Source organism: Schistocerca serialis, chromosome 4, assembly GCF_023864345.2.
Source record: "Schistocerca serialis cubense isolate TAMUIC-IGC-003099 chromosome 4, iqSchSeri2.2, whole genome shotgun sequence".
NCBI classification, from domain to species: domain Eukaryota; kingdom Metazoa; phylum Arthropoda; class Insecta; order Orthoptera; family Acrididae; genus Schistocerca; species Schistocerca serialis.
In genome coordinates this window covers 404,794,318-404,811,819 of record NC_064641.1, presented here as the reverse complement: position 1 = coordinate 404,811,819, position 17,502 = coordinate 404,794,318, and positions in this window count along the sequence as shown.

Here is a 17,502-nt window from a genome sequence, read left to right as displayed (position 1 = left end):
CACATTCGCGTGACAATTGCCCGTCACGCCAAGCTATTTGCTTTTTCTGTAATAAGAAAGGACATGTTCAAAGTGTTTGCCAGAAAAAGCTCAGACAGACACTCTTAATCCTTCCAGGCCTTTGCTTCACGCCGGAATCGAACCAACGACACTCAAGCTCGTGGACCTTCACCCATGGACGTTCATGTCGTTAATTCCACTTCGTCCAGTGCCACTTTCTCTAACAGTGACTGTGTTCGTCCCACAAAATGTGTGCGTCGACGTCGCCGGAAATCACGTCAATTAGCAAGTGCTGCTGTACCTGTATCAGTTCACATTGCACGAGACAGTCGCTCTTGTCGTCGGCAGGACAATAAACTTTTTGTAGATTTGGACTTTAATGGCAAGGTCATACCATACCAGCTCGATACCGGAGCTGCAGTTTCATTGCTCAGTCACGACACGTACAAACAACTGGGCAAACCTCCATTGCGTGCCACAAATGTTCAGTTAAATTGTTATTCAGGTCAGAATATCCCTGTGTTAGGCCAGTGCACTCTTCTTGCAACATACAAGGGACAAACAAAACTTGTGTCATTTTACGTTCTTCGTACTTCTACTGCGGTGAACTTGTTTGGTTTAGATTTATTTCAATTGTTTAACTTGTCTATTGTAAATCAGGTCCTATCAGTGAATCAGACTGTGCCTTCAGACAGAGTTTCTCGTCTATGTGAGGATAGAGCAATCGATTCTTCCGAACTTGCTTGCATGTTCATTGATTCGGAAACCGATGAAGTGGCCGAATCGTTTCCGATTGATTTTCGTCGTGTAGCTACAGCCACAGCTGCTGACCCTGTCCTTGTTACCGTTTTGCCTTTTGTTGCTACGTAATGGCCCTTGTCAAAGTTGCGGATCGAGGATCTGTTGGTTCGCCGATTTTTTCCTCACAAGGAGAGACTTTTTGTTCGACGTGGTGTTTTGTTGTTGCGTTCTGATAATGGTCAGTCCAGAGTCGTGATCCCACGTTCGTTACAGTCCTCTGTTTTACGGGTTCTTCACCAAGGACATTGGGGTATAGTGCGAACGAAGCAACTTGCTCGTCAGCACTGTACTTGGTTCGGAATCGATGCTGCGATTACGAATATGTGTTCTTCTTGCATGGCGTGTGCCGAACAACAATCCGCATTGCTGCGGAAAGTCTTTGCATGGCCAAAAGCCACTTACCCTTGGCAACGCTTGCACATCGATTTTGCTGGTCCATTCTGGAATGCTCGATGGTTGGTTCTGGTAGATGCCTTCAGTAATTATCCTTTTGTTGTCCGGATATCTTCCACGACGTCATCTGCCACCATCCAAGCGTTGTCTGCTATCTTTTGCATTGAAGGTCTTCTGCAGACTATTGTTTCCGACAATGGCCCACAATTCGTGTCTGCAGAATTTCAGTCTTTCTGCAAGGCCAATGGCATTCAACATCTGACATCCGCGCCATTTTCGCCTCAGTCAAACGGTGCCGCTAAACGATTGGTCCGGACTTTCAAGTCACAGATGTTGAAGTTGAAAGAGTCGCATTCTCGGGAGGACGCGTTGTTGCTCTTTTTGTCCCCGTATGGCTCTCAGCCCCGAGATGGTCGCTCGCCGGCTAAGTTGCTCCACGGTCGTCCTCATCGAACCTTGATGTCTTTGCTGCATCCGCCGCATCAGGTTCCTGTGCAGCGGCAGACTTCTGCTTTTGCTCCAGGCGACGTTGTATTCTATCGCAACTATCGAGGTTCACGGCGTTGGCTCGCAGGGCGCATTCTTCGCTGCCTCGGCCGCGCGATGTATTTGGTTTTGGGGGCCTCTGGTGAGGTGCGTCGGCATCTCAATCAGCTGCGCCTCTGTCGTCGCACGGGTTCTGCCGCTCCCCGTCTGCTTTCAGCGACGGTGCCGTCCGGTCAGCGCCCTGGGGACCCATCTACTGGCTCGCCTCATCCCCAGGTGTTCCCGACGATGCCTTCCATTTTGCCCCATGGCGACGCGCCGCTTCCGCCGCCGCCTGTCCTCAAGCCGGCACCGCCCGCAGTGGACGCTTCGCTGCAGCCGCTAAGCGCCTCCCTGGGTCACGCGCCGCCGATCGCTTCCCGTGACCAGCTGTCCTCCGCCATGGAACTCTTGCCTGCTCCGGACCACATGGCGTCTTCGCGCGTCTGGTACCCCGACGCAATGGAGGTCGACCCTTCGGCCCCTCCTGTCTCTTTACGGGCGCATACACCGCATGTTGACGTGCACCCTGGACTAGGTTTTCAGGCGTTTCCTAGCTCCCCTCGGACCGAATGGCCGAGTGCGGGTGGCACAGCCTCGCCTGTTGTTAGACTCCCCACCCCATCGCATACGTCAACATGGGGTCCTCCCCACGGCGGGCGGAAGCCTTATAACACGACCGTTCGCCGATTTACGGGGGAGGAATGTGGTGTCACCGCCAGACACCACACTTGCTAGGTGGTAGCTTTAAATCGGCCGCAGTCCATTAGTACATGTCGGACCCGAGTGTCGCCACTGTCAGGGATCGCAGACCGAGCGCCAACACAAGGCAGGTCTCGATATACGGACTAGCACTCGCCCCAGTTGTACGGACGACGTAGCTAGCGACTACACTGACGAAGCCTCGCTCATTTGCAGAGCAGATAGTTAGAATAGCCTTCAGCTAAGTCAATGGCTACGACTTAGCAAGGCGCCACTAATAACATTGCATGTATCTAAAGAGTCTCACTTGTATCGCCACAATCTCCAGATGTACCAAAAGGATGGATTAAAGTTAAGTATTCTAGAAGCTACGTACTTTTCTTTATAGCATTCATTACGTATCCATTTTGAGACCTCACGCCCTCCTGTTTTAGCTTAGTGCGTGCCTGTCGGCTTCCTCTCATTGTGTCTAGGCTGTCTTGTCTAGACACAACACTTTCAATAACCTCAAACACTTTCTCTACATCTTCATCTTCAGCTTGCGACGTCGGCATGTATACCTGAAGTATCGTTGTCGGTGTTGGTTTGCTGTCGATTCAGATATGAAAAACCTTATCACTGAACTGTCCGCCGTAACTTACCTTTCTGTCTCTAACGAATTCTACTCATGTTATACTATTTTCTACTGCTGTTGTATTACCCTATACTCATCTGACCAGAAATCCTTGTCTTCTTTCCATTTCACTTCACTGTCGTATGTTGTATCTAGACTGAGACTCCGCATTTTCCTTTTCAGATTTTCTAGCTTCACTAGCACGTTCAAGGTTCTGACACGCCACTCCCGCACTAGTAGAAAGTTATCCTTTCTTTGGTTATTCAGTCTTTTTCTCCTGGTCACCTCCCTCATGGCAGTTCCTACCGGAGATCCGAATGGGGGACGATTTCGGAATCTTTTTGCCAATGGAGGGGTTATCATGACACTTTTCAATTACGGATCACACATCCTATGGATAAACGTTATGTGCTGCTGTTTCCATTGCTTTCTGCGTCTTCATGCCGTTGATCATTACTGATTCTTACGTCTTTAAGGGCTGTTTCGAACTTCTAGGTCAAGAAAGTGCCATGAACCTCTGTGCGCTCCTGCGCCCTCTTTGACAAGGCCGTCGGCAGAATGACGATGACTTCTTGTGCCGGAGGTCTTCGGCCGCAATACTGATTATTATTCAAAATTTAAGCGTGGCGGGTTTCGGACCCGGGACCAATAGTCGTTTTGATTACCAATCAAAGACGATAAGCCCTTTTTTAATGGACATCAATGCTTTGTTTTTTTATGTTTCCTTTTTTTCTGAAAGTGAGATTAATACCACTGACAATAGCAGGAAACCGGCGTCGCGAGGAGGAGGAGGACGCAGCAAGACGTCAGACTCATTGAAACTATCGACGTACAGTTTTTGTGAGAAGAACATATCGATTACCAGAGAATATATCGATTCTAAGAATGGAAGAGACGGGTGGGTTAAGGAAGGAACTGTTAAGAACATGGGAGAAAAATTATACCGCAATATGGCTTAGCATAACCAGTCAACGACTTTCGGAGTGCAGGATTTGCATAGAGCACCCACCAAGAGAGGCAGACTGATAGGGATCACGGCATCGACAACAAGGTGTCCACGTGGTCTCGATAAGCTGCCGGCAGTCGGGTGAAGTAAGTTCAGTTTCCATGGTTCACGGCCGCGCCATACCCTTCGGCGCAGCGACTGATAGTGCAGTATATGCGACATGGTCAGAAAAGGCAACGGGATAAACTTCAGTAGCCTGCACCCCACGGGCAATATTGCAGGAGATGTAAACACGATCGAGGCGGGTGGAAGAATGGCTGAAATGATAATTAAATCAAGACCCTAAGCTGTCGTCAGGCATTGATATACATCAACGGGGACAGTTGAAAATGTTTGCCCCGACCGGGACTCGAATCCCGGATCTACTGCTTACATGGCAGACGGTCTATTCATCTGAGCCACCGAGGGCACTGAGGATAGTACGGCTGCAAGGATTTATCCCTTGCACGCTCCCCGTGAGACCCAAATTTCCAGCCGGCCGAAGTGGCCGCGCGGTTCTGGCGCTGCAGTCTGGAACCGCGCGACCGCTACGGTCGCAAGTTCGAATCCTGCCTCGGGCATCGATGTGTGTGATGTCCTTAGGTTAGTTCGGTTTAACTAGTTCTAAGTTCTAGGGGACTAATGACCTCAGCAGTTGAGTCCCATAGTGCTCAGAGCCATTTGAACCATTTTTGAACCCAAATTTCTAACTTAATGTCCACACACTACATTCGTAGTGCCCCTGCCCATTACATTCATTACTCGCGGCAGACAATCTTACCGAGTCCCGTAAGAGTTCGGGCGATGCATGTGCATCCAGCACAGAAGAAGGTCAATGGCCGGTTAGCCTTAACTATATGAAGATGATATCTGTTCTTTCGTGCATGGGTGCAGTTGAAATTTCCTCCCCAGATCAATGCATTCTGCCGACCCAGGAAAAGAGGTTTGGCAGTCTCTGAGAAGAAGATGGAAAGTTCTCGGTGGCGACCCGAACCAGTTACCGCAGAGATACTGAAGATCCTCGCGCCACTAGACGTAACTGCCATACCTCTGCCTTCATGGAAGTAAGTAACTGCCTCAGTGGGGATGCCGTCACGTAAGAGGATCGCAACCCCACTACCAGTAGGGTGATTGAGACATGAGGGAAGCACAGGAAATTCTCTGTTAAGCCCCTGTGACAGGGCACATCACTCTGAGGGGGAGCGATCCGAACAACCAAGGGGGTCCATCGCTCTGTACATCTCTAGAATGCCCATTCCAAGCATCGACATCTTCCGACCAGGAGACAGACACCTCACCTGGCTGGTTGAGTAGAACACCATCAGAGGTGCACCCAAGGTAGCGTCAGACACAGAAAGGGAGGCAACCGCATTAGACGCAGCTGGAGGAATGGCGGTGTCTGTAGATAGTCGCTGATTGGAGGTGGAGACGGGGAAGGACGTCGCGTCGTCGGGTGTCAGGGTGACAGAGGACAGCGAACCACCAGTAGCAGGGTCGTCATCTTATCCACACATCCGATTGATGCAGTCATCAGAAGGTGTACGGCGTTGTGTCTTCCGTTTCCTCGGCGACCGTTGCTTCCTAACATGCTGTTCCGTGTCAGATGGCGTGCGGCTATCGTCCAGCATGTGGCCAGATGGAAAAAAAGCGGAGGTCAGTACAGATCAACAATCAACAACCATGAGTCGGGACAGACAGCTTGTGCCTGCTGATGGTCATCGCTCATTTGTATAGCCTCCTGAAGGAGTGTACGAGAGACAGGCGAAACGTCCATCGCGCCGTCGGGAGCAATCGACGCCGTTCCCAAGTGATTCAGAGGGGGCGTAGCAGGCAGCACCGCCACAGTCGTGTAAGGTGAAGCTGACACGTTTGGCACCGCAGGAAGAGCGACGTCTCCGATCGGTGTCTGAACCAGTATACGTCGCAGGCATTCACAACGGACATGGCCTTACCTGCCACAGCCTGAACAGATGTGCGGCTTGTCATTGTACATGATGACAGCCCTGCAGCCGGCAGTAATCAAGTAGGAAGGCACGTGTTTCCGTAGTTCAGTTTTCATCTGACGGACACCGGTAACTCAAACTGGAGTTTGAAAACCTAAACCGTTTGAAGGCCAAAACCAGCGTGGTAAAGCACGACACTCCCTATACGTCCGTCAGAGTATCGGAACTTGAGGGCGTTAGCGTGGCGGCGCACCGTGTCGGCGTGCAGCTCGTCACTCGCGACATTTATGTACACAGTAGTACTGAGGATCAAAAAATGAATTCCAAGAGCATCTTGTGGCGGGAGACGCATTTCGTCTCGTATAAAACGTTCTACTTTATACCCGCTCGGTCTTTCGTGATCCAAAGGAAAAAATAATTTACTTGTGACTTGGTGGTAGGCAAACGCCATGATGGTCGATGAAGTCGGACTCTGAGAAGAAGCCGTTACGCGGAAGTAAACAAACGCGCGTTCGCTCGCAAGCTGCACAGCAGGTGAGACGCAAACAAGGAGTGCACGCCTCATCACTGTGGGAGGCAGACTGACCCCAGACGACAGTGTCTTCCATGCAACCATAAAACACCATGACTTACATCTGTTTTTCTGAGAATCTCGCAGATTGTACACCATGTTACATTGTGGAGCATTTTTAGGTGGAAAAATTCTCCGAATTATTTTTCTTAAGCCTTGTTTCCATGTCAGAATGCGTCTCTAATGCTTTTATGTATCTTCTACCCAAAGTCACCGTCACATAAGGAGTAAGCCGGCCGGAGTGGCCATGCGGTTCTAGGCGCTACAGTCTGGAGCCGAGCGACCGCTACGGCCGCAGGTTCGAATCCTGCCTCGGGCATGGATGTGGGTGATTTCCTTAGGTTAGTTAAGTTTAATTACTTTCTAGGCTACTGATGACCTCAGCAGTTAAGTCGCATAGTGCTCAGAGCCTTTTGAACATAAGGAGTACTCAGTTTCTGAAATTCTTTTGTATATTAGTCTGTCAGCAACTTGGCAGTCTCACAGATTCTACAACTATCTTGAATAGTGCAAACTATCTTCAATCGTCTGTTGGTAGGCACACTATTGCAGCCGTAATGCAACGAGATGTTGTCCGTGACAATCGACCATAACGCAAGTTTACCGATTTCTGTGTCTTAGCACACCATATTTAGATGCATCAACTGTCTGACTATTTTATGCTAAAATACAGAATCTTAAAGAGGCAAAAATCAGTAGTTTATTTAAAAAGAAATATACCTTAATCTGAAGATTTTTATTTTTTTGTCATCAGTCTTCTAACTGTTTTGATGCGGCCCGCCACGAATTCCTCCACTGTCCTAGCCTCTTCATCTCAGAGTAGCACTTGCAACCTACGTCCTCAATTATCTGCTGGATGTATTCCAATCTCTGTCTTCCTCTACAATCTTTGGCGTCTACAGCTCCCTCTAGTACCATGGAAGTCATTCCCTCATGTCTTAACAGATGTCCTATCATCCTGTCCCTTCTCCTTATCAGTGTTTTCCACATGTTCCTTTCCTTTCCGATTCTGCGTAGAATCTCCTTTTTCCTTTCCTTATGAGTCCACCTAATTTTCAACATTCGTCTGTAGCACCACGTCTCAAATGCTTCGATTCTCTTCTGTTCCGTTTTTCCACAGCCCATGTTTCACTACCATACAATGCTGTACTCCAGACGTACATTCTCAGAAATTTCTTTCTCAAATTAAGGCTGATATTTGATATTAGAAGATTTCTCTTGGCCAGGAATGCCGTTCCTGGCCGTTCTAGACTGCTTTTGATGTCCTCCTTGCTCCGTCCGTCACTGATTATTTTACTGCCGAGGTAGCACAATTCCTTAACTTCATCTACTTCGTGACCGTCAAAACTGATGTTAAGTTTCTCGCTGTTCTCATTTCTACTACTTCTCCTTACCATCGCCTTTATTCGATTTACTCTCAGTACATACTCTGTAGTCATTAGTTTTCATTCCGTTCAGCAGATCGTGTATTCTTCTTCACTTTCACTCAGGATAGCAATGTCATCACCGAATCGTATCACTGATGTCCATTCACCTTGAATTTTAATTCCACGCTTGAACCTTTCTTTTATTTCCATAATTGCTTCCTCGATGTACAGATTGAACAGTAGGGGCGAAAGGCTACATCCTTACCTTACGCCGCTGGCCGGATTGGCCGAGCGGTTCTAGGCGCTGCGGTCGCAGGTTCGAATCCTGCCTCTGGCATGGATGACTATACTGTCCTTCGGTTAGTTAGGTTTTAGTAGTTCTAACTTCTAGGGGACTGATGACCTCAGATGTTTAGACCCATAGTGCTCAGAGCCATTTTTTTTACCTTATGCCCTTTTTAATAGGAGTACTTCGTTCTGGGTCGTCCACTCTTATTATTCCTTCTTGGCTGTTGTACATATTGTATATTATCCGTCTATCCCTATAGGTTATCCCTACTTTTTTTAGAATTTCGAACATCTTGCATCATTTTACATTGTCGAACGTGTCTTGTGTATTCTTTAGTCTTGCTTCCTTTAATAGCTGCAACGTCAGAATTGCCTCTCTCGTGCATTTACCTTTCCTAAAGCCAAACAGATCGTGATGTAGCGTATCCTTAGTTTTCTGTTCCTTTCTTCTGTATATTATTCTTATAATCAACTTGGATGCATGAGCTGTTAAGCTGATTGTGGGATAGTTCTCGCACTTGTCAGCTCTTGCCGTCTTCGGAACTGCGTGGATGGTGCTTTTCCGAAAGTCAGATGGTATGTCGCAAGACTCATACATTCTACACACCAATGTGAATAGTCGTTTTGTTGCCACTTCGACTAATGACTTAAGAAATTCTGATGGAATGTTATCTATCCCTTCTGCCTGATTTGACCTTAAGTCCTCCAAAGCTCTTTTAAATTCTGATTCTAATACTGCATCCCTTGTCTCTTCTAAATCGACTACTGTTTCTTCTTCTACCACATCAGATAAATCTTCCCCCTCAATGAGGACTTCAATGTATTCTTTCCACCTATCCGCTCTCTCGTCTGCATTTAACAACGGAATTCCAGTTGCACTCTTAATGTAACCACCCTTGCCTTTTATTTCACCAAAGGTTATTTTGACTTTCCTGTATTTTGAGTTAGTGCTTCCAACAATCCTTTCATTTTCGATTTCCTCACGTTTATCATGCACAAATTTCGTCTTAGCTTCCCTACACTTTCTAATCATTTCGTTCTTTAGCGACTTGTATATCTGTATACATGAGTTTCCCGGAACATTTTTGTACTTCCTCCTTTCATCGATACATTGAAGTATTTCTTCTGTTACCCAAAGTTTCTTCGCAGTTACCCTCTTTGTACTCGTGATTTCTTTCCCAACTTCTGTGATGGCACTTTTTAGAGATGTCCATTCCTCTTCAACTGTGCTGCCGACTGAGATATTACTTATTATTGTATCTATAGCCTTAGAGAACTTCAACTGTATCTCGTCACTCCGTAGTACTTCCGCATCCCACTTCTTTGCGTATTAATTCTTCCTAACTAATGTCTTAAACTTCAGCCAAATCTTCATCACTTCTATTCTTTGATCTGAGTCTGAATCTGCTTCTGGGTAGTCCTTACAATCCAGTATCTGATTTCGGAATCTCTGTCTGACCATGAAGTAATCTAACTGAAATCTTCCAGTATAACCCGGTATTACCCGGCCTTTTTCAAGTATATCTCCTCCTCTTGTGATTCTTGAACAGAGTATTCGCTATTATTAGATGAAACTTGTTGCAGAACTCAATTAGTCTTTCTCCTCTCTCGTTTCTTGTCCCAAGCCCATATTCTCCAGTAAACTTTACTTCTACTCATTCCCTACAACAGCATTTCTGTCCCCCATAACTATTAGATTTTCATCCCCCTTTACATACTGTATTAATCTTTCAGTATCCTCATACACTTTCTCTATCTCTTCATATTCAGCTTGCGACGTCGACATGTACACCTGAATTATCGTTGTCGATGTTGGTTTGCTGTCGATTCTGATGTGAAGAACCCTGTCACTGAACTGTTCACAGTAACATACTCTCTGCCCTACCTTTCTGTTCATAACGAATCCAACTCCCATTATATCATTTTCTGCTGTTGTTGATATTACTCTATACTCATCTGACCAGAAATCCTTCTCTTCTTTCCACACTTCACTGACCCCTACCACATCTTTATTAAGCCTTTGCATTTCCCTTTTCGGATTTTATAGTTTACCTAACACTTTAAAGCTTCTGACATTCTACGCCCCGACTCGTAGAACGTTATCCTTTCGTTGTTTATTCAATCTTTTTCTTATGGTGACTTCCCCCCTTAGCAGTCTCCTCCCAAAGATCCGATAGGCGGACTACTCTGGAATCTTTTTCCAATGGAGAGATCATCGTAACACATCTTCAATTACAGGCCACATGTCCTGTGGATACACGTTACGTGTCTTTAATGCAGTGGTTTCCATTGCCTTCTGCATCCTCATGCTGTTGATCATTGCTGATTCTCCCACCTTTAGGGGCAGTTCCCCACTCCTAGGACAAGAGAGTGCCCTGAACCTCCGTCCACTCCTCCGACCTCTTTGAGAAGGTAGTTGGCAAATCAGCGTGACTTGTATGCCCGAAGTCTTGGGCCACCAATGCTGATTATTAATCAAAATTTAAGCAGTGGTGGGATTCGAACTCGGGATCGAAGACGTTTTGATTATGAATCAAAGTGGATACCTCTTGTTTCATTATTTTTGATATTGTTCTTTGCGTTTGGTCTTGGCGGACGCCACAAACCATCCGTTCAAGTTGATCGTTGATTCCTTTACTCAGTTTTTTATTACAGAGGGTGAGCAGGCCTCTGACCGAATACGCTGAGCTATCTGTAGACCATGGGTACAATTAACATTTGCTAAAATACCGATAACGGTAATCATCAAAAATTTATATTATGTGTGCTACCAATCCCAATAATCGATTCATGAAGACGTTAAAAGGCTGGATCATTTAAAGGCAGCTGACGTGAGGCTATGACTCGGTTTGTAATGACCGAATGTGTCCACCTTATTCTGCTATATTCACTTAACAGGTTGTTAGTAGTAGGGTAGTGGCGGCCTCGGTGCAATTTTGATATCAAATTGATATGCAAATTAATTAAATTGATCAATTAATCACCCCCACCCTCTTCTACACACTCCTGCTCTCAACTACGCCACCCCTGCCCCCAGACGACTTAGTGTGTATTCCTGAGCCTGTACGTGTGCCCCAGTCTCCCCTCTCCATTCTCCCCCTCCCCCAACCTGTCCTATTGGCGGAAATTATGAATTTTGGTGGGAATTTCAAATTTTGTGGCAATTCCGAATTGTAGCTGTACAAATCAATTGTCAGTTCAGAGGACATAATATTAAGGGAAGTTATTGATACAAATTGTTTATAAAAACGGGGAATAGGTGGTAGAAATTGGAAAAGAAAACAATTGGGTGGGAAATCGGAGAATTATACTCTGAGAAGGACATAATTTGCATTTCGTAGGACATGGGTACTCTCCGTTAACTTCCGATTGCTTCATCACTTCGTATAATGCGATGGCAAAGTCATTAAGACGCTTGATGGTGTGCTGCAGGGCTCGCAGATTACCGCCGTAGCCTCGTGTATGGACTTCGCAATTGTAGCTTCTGCTCCGCCAGTCTCCCTCCCTGCCACGCAGCATCAGGTAGCAGCAGTCGCCTGCCTAGCTGGCCCAGAGCGTGGTGTGGCGGGAAACGGCCAAACCTCCCTGCCACGCAGCATCAGGTAGCAGCAGTCGCCTGCCTAGCTGGCCCAGAGCGTGGTGTGGCGGGAAACGGCCAAACCTGGGTCAACTGCCCTGTAAGTGCTTATAAAAAAATTTATGAATTCAAATTGCGGCAGTTATAAAATTTCGTAGCAAAGTATTCAAAATTTTTCGAGATTGTGATAGATTTTAGTAAAAAGTGGTTATAAAAGTTCTTTTTCTTGCTATTACAGCATTCATTCCCGAAATGTTGTTGGAATTAGAACGCCAGCTGGAAGCCGAAAATCTCCAGCAAGCGGAAGAGGTTGTGCTACCATCATGGAAGTACATCTCAAAACTCGGTGTGTGATAGTTATATGTTCAGAAAGCGTCTCTTAAAGTGTTCATATCGTAAGAAATGCTTATAACATTTCTTCTGTCGTTCTGGCATTAGAGCAGCAGCAACTGGGAGCTGAAAGTCCCCATCAAGTGGAAGAGCTTGTGCTACCATCATGTAAGTACATCTCCAAATTCTGTATGGTAGTTTACATGTTCAGAACACAGCTCTTGATGTATTCAGATCGTAACAAGTGTTTATAAAACTTTTGGTCTCACTGTTGCAGCATTACAGCAGCAGCTGCCAGCCGCTGTGACCGAGCGCTGCTGCTGCTACGGTCGCAGGTTCGCATCCTGCCTCGGGTATGGATGTGTGTGATGTCCTTAGGTTAGTTAGGTTTAAGTAGATCTAAGTCTAGGGAACTGATGACCTCAGATGTTAAGTCCCATAGTGCTTGGAACCATTTGAACCATTTGAGCAGCAGATGATGGACATTGTGCTACTGCTGCTGGAGTCTGAAATGCAGCAAGAAAGTAAGTACAGTTGTAATATATTACCATTAGACATTTTTCATCATTCACAGCTGTGTGAGATTTATATTATTCATTGTTGTAGATGTTGTTACTGCTCAAGAGGAAAATGAGAGTGTGGTAGGGGTATGCGTCGAGAATGATGACCATGAGTCGTCACTTCCATCCGGTATGAACTTTTTACTTATTTATTTAATTTTTTCGTAGTTATAATCAATATCTCGCTGCAGTTAAATTCAGTACAAATTCTTTGTTGTTGTTTCTAGTAATCAATATCTTGTTGTAGGCGACTTCCGTGAGATGGATTGATGGCTCCACAATAACAACAACAACAACAATTCCGGCGAGGGTGAGATGCTTGAGTGGGAGCGTGAGATGGTGGCTGCTGAAAGACAGAGCGATCTTTCCCTTCTGGAGCAGGAGATGGAGGTATTTGACTAAGTGGGAGAACTGCCAGAAAGATCGATCGAACTACTCAATCCTGGGACCCAGAATGTATAAGATGATTGTAATGCAACCCTCATAATTTAAGTACATAATTATTATTCTGGAAAGGTGTCTCATTCAATTGTCGTTGTTTGTTTACAACATTATTTAAAAAATTCTTGAGCACTGTTTTTAATTTTTTCCCGTTATTTGTATGTTACAGAGGTGCCGACACGACAAGAGCTGGCTGTGCCACGTGCACTTAGAACTGTGGTTGTGGGGGTGGGTGTCAAACACACACCCGAGCGGCATGCAACGCCGTGCTAAGCGCCGCTCGTTGCCGCAGATGAGGCAGCCGCGGTTGTTGCAGTGCCTGCATAGCATATGGCGTCCTTGAGTAGTTCAGTCAGAGCAAAGATCTACCACCTCCTCAGGCTGGGGATGGTGAATGCTCTACTACGCAGGAGCATCAAGAACGCCTTCGCCGCAGTCTGGATGCTCCCATAGGAGGCCGACGCCATTGCCTCCTACTCCTCACGCTCCGACTTCTCGCCCTCAAGGTATGTGGTGCATACCCCTCCCCACTGAAGGCGCCTCATCCCCAGCGCCCTTGTCCACTGGCTGCACGCAGTCTCACCCAGCTGTAGTATTAATGATAATGAAGTAATAATTAATGAAATAATTAAATAATACAGTGCTCTGCTGCGAAATGACTCACCCACCCAAACAGCATGATACTGCAAAGAGAAAATCTTGCACTACATCTGGGGTTATACCTCAGAGTACATCAATCACCGAGTGGTATCGTGAATCCACCTTGGGTGCTGCACTGGCCCGATTTTCCTAGATGGATGTAAGAGGTTCAAATGGCTGTGAGCACTATGGGACAACTTCTGGGGTCATCAGTCCCCTAGAACTTATAACTACTTAAACCTAACTAACCTAAGGACATCACACACATCCATGCCCGAGGCAGGATTCGAACCTGCGACCGTAGCGGTAGCGCGGCTCCAGACTGTAGCGCCTAGAACCGCTCGGCCACCCCGGCCGGCGAAGTAAGAGGGTCAGCTAAAGCACTCAGGCAAATACCACACCTCGACATCCCTATTCATGTCTATCATCTGTTAAACGGAGGGTCCAGTTATCTCAAACTCCCTGAGGATATTAACAAGACGTTCGCTTGCATTAATGTCCATATTGAAAAAGATAACACTTGTTGTGCATGGTCAATCCCAGTTTGTGAAAGAAAGATTAAACAAAATCCAGAGAGCACATCTCGATACGAAATATGTCTTTTCATTCGTGGATGTTATAACTTTGACGGTATCGAGGCGGGCCGTGGTGGCCGAGCGGTTCTAGGCGCTACAGTCTGGAATCACGCGACCGCTACGGTCGCAGGTTCGAATCCTGCTTCGGGCATGGATGTGTGTGATGTCCTTAGGTTAGTTAGGTTTAAGTAGTTCTAAGTTCTAGGGAACTGATGACCTCAGAAGTTAAGTCCCATAGTGCTCAGAGCCATTTGAACCATTTGAACGGTATCGAGTTCCCGGTAAGGATTTAGGACATACCAAAATTTGAAGCACAAAATCCCGGAATATCGGTTCACGTTTATGGCCTGAAGAAGAAGCAGGAAAGCAAGCCAAATGAGCAGGACAGTCATACTATAGTTGGACCACTCCATTTTTCGAAATATACAGATGAGCATGATCTTCATGAAAACATGCTGTTCTCTGAAGGTGATAATCAGCATGACGTATAGATGAAAGACTCCTTTGCAGCCAATTGTCGAAACATGAACATAAAAAACACTTGGTTGTCTAAATAACTTCTCAGAAGAAAAGTATTTAAAAAGATATCTGACGGACTGTGACTCCAAGGAACCGGTAAGTATTGTTATGCCTACAGAGGGAAACAAGTTCATTAAATTCAAGAATGCTCAACACCAGGAACGATGTGCGTTTGTTGTATACACAGACTTCGAATGCCTCCTTGCCCGTATCACCCGCTGTGAAGGGAACCCCTTAGCCTCACATACCACCTTCACGCAAAACACATACCATATGCGGCGGCGTACCAAATTGCATTTTCATATGATTCAAGTCTTAACCGCTATGAATCTTATGTCGGGGATAATGCTGCAGTTTGGTTGCTCAATGAGCTTGAAAAAAATCTCATGGGATGTTGACAGGCTTTACAACATGACCGAATCGGAAAATAGAATATTATACAATGATGTGGTTAACTGTCATATTTGTGGGCTGCCGTTACATAGAAAAGCTGAAACTCCACGTAGAGATCATTGTCATCTTACGGGGAAGTTCCGAGGTGCAGTTCACAACGCATGCAATTTGAAGTACCAGTTACCATGAAAATACCTGTTTTCTTCCATAAGTTAAGTGGGTATAACGCTCACTTTCTAGATGAGCAATTAGTTTCGGTTGGGAGAAAAATCAGGTCAGTGTCTTGCCTGAGAGTGTTGAGAAGTATATTTAATTTTCCAAACGAATGACGCCAAAAATTATGCTCCACTTCCCTGACACGCTACGTTTTATGCAGGCGCCACTCCAGAAACTCGTTGAAACTGTACCTCGGGAGGATACGCATAGCACCTGATCCGCTTAAACCAATGAGAAAAAGTTTCAGCTTGTGACTAGGAAAGGAGTTATTCCTTATGAGTACCTGGATAGTAAGGCGAAACTCGACAAAACCACGCTACCGATGTTTCTGTATTTACCAGTACTCTCACAGGCGATGCCATAAGTAGTGCAGATTATGAGCATGCGGTGATGTTTGGCGGGAATGCAGCATTACAAATATGGGTGCATACGAAAGACTATACATGGTCACCGACATACGCTTGCTTGGGGATGTTTTTGAAATGTTCCGGAGTGTATGTATGGCCACGTACTCTCTGAACCCCGCCTTTTATTACACGGTACCTGGGTTGTCCTGGGACGCAACGCTCAAGAAAACGAAGCGCAGCATCGAACTTTTGACTGATGCCGATATCCTTCTTTACTTTGAACGTTGGAGCCATGAAGGACTTTGCCAGAGTGTCCATAGACACGCCAAAACAAATAATACACATACGAGTTTGCATGAAACGACAAGCGACGTACCGTTATGTCCAGAGCAACAAGTTCCGCGAGGAAGCGCTATCCCTAAACAGGTGACCACTGTTGGACACAAGCAGAAGTATGTAATTCATTATCGTCATATCCAGCGGTGTTTCAGCTAGATAGAACCACTCGGGTTATTTCCTTCAATCAGTCCCTCTAGTTGAGGGAGTATATTGAATGAAATACCGAAAAGAGGGCAATCGCGACTAGTGATTTCGGAAAAGACTTTTAGAGATCAATTTCATTTTCGGTAAAACCATGCACAATTCAAGAAATGAACGCGATATTTTGATTAGGACCGAATGGGACGGGCGTTGGGACGTAAGAAACTGCATCGCCAGACCAAATTTTAAGCGGCTCACTATTTCAATGAGAACTTTGTTGCTGTGGAGATGTCGAAGGTTTCAGTAGAGTTTACGAAACCAATCTATTTGGGTATGTGTGTATACCGGACATCTCCAAACTCCACATGTACGGCTTCCACTATGAGTTTGCTAAAACTCATTTCGTGGAATCAAAGTTTGTGTATATGGATACAGATAGCTTCATCATTGTGGAGTTTGTGGGTTTAAGATCCAAAATGTATGCATACCGTACAATAGATGGAGCCACCCAGAGCCGAGCTAAGAGTGTGCGACGTGCGGCATCACAGGTACTCACGGTCGAAGATTACTTGCAGTGCCTGTACGAAGGAGTTCGCGGTGCTCGGTCACAATCTCCGCATTTGGTACTGTAAACTAGTATTCTATAGCGAGGTCTCGACGTGTACACTATGCTGCAATCTAAAGTCGGATTGCCACCTCATGACGATAAAAAAAGACATTTGTGATGACGGGGTCGAAGCCCTCCCATACTCACACTATTTATTTGAAGCGCTAGAAGGGGTGGGGGACTCCGACGGTGTGAATGAAAGAGGGTGAGTGAGTGACTGGCAGCGTAAGAGCGTGTACCTAATAGTATGGGTCTTTTATCATAGTTAAAATATTGTACGTGTGATGTATGGCGTATCTGAATTGTGAGTGCTTACGTGCGTCTGTGTGTATGGTTGTCAGTGGGTTTGAGAGTGGAAGTCTGTGTAAATATGTATGCCTGTGGGTAAATATATTCTGGTTTTTTCTAAATAATTACCATAATATCTAGGCACGACTATATAAGCAGTTGTTGTTGTTGTGGTCTTCAGTCCTGAGACTGGTTTGATGCAGCTCTCCATGCTACTCTATCCTGTGCAAGCTTTTTCATCTCCCAGTACCTACTGCAACCTACATCCTTCTGAATCTGCTTAGTGTATTCATCTCTTGGTCTCCCTCTACGATTTTTACCCTCCACGCTGCCCTCCAATAC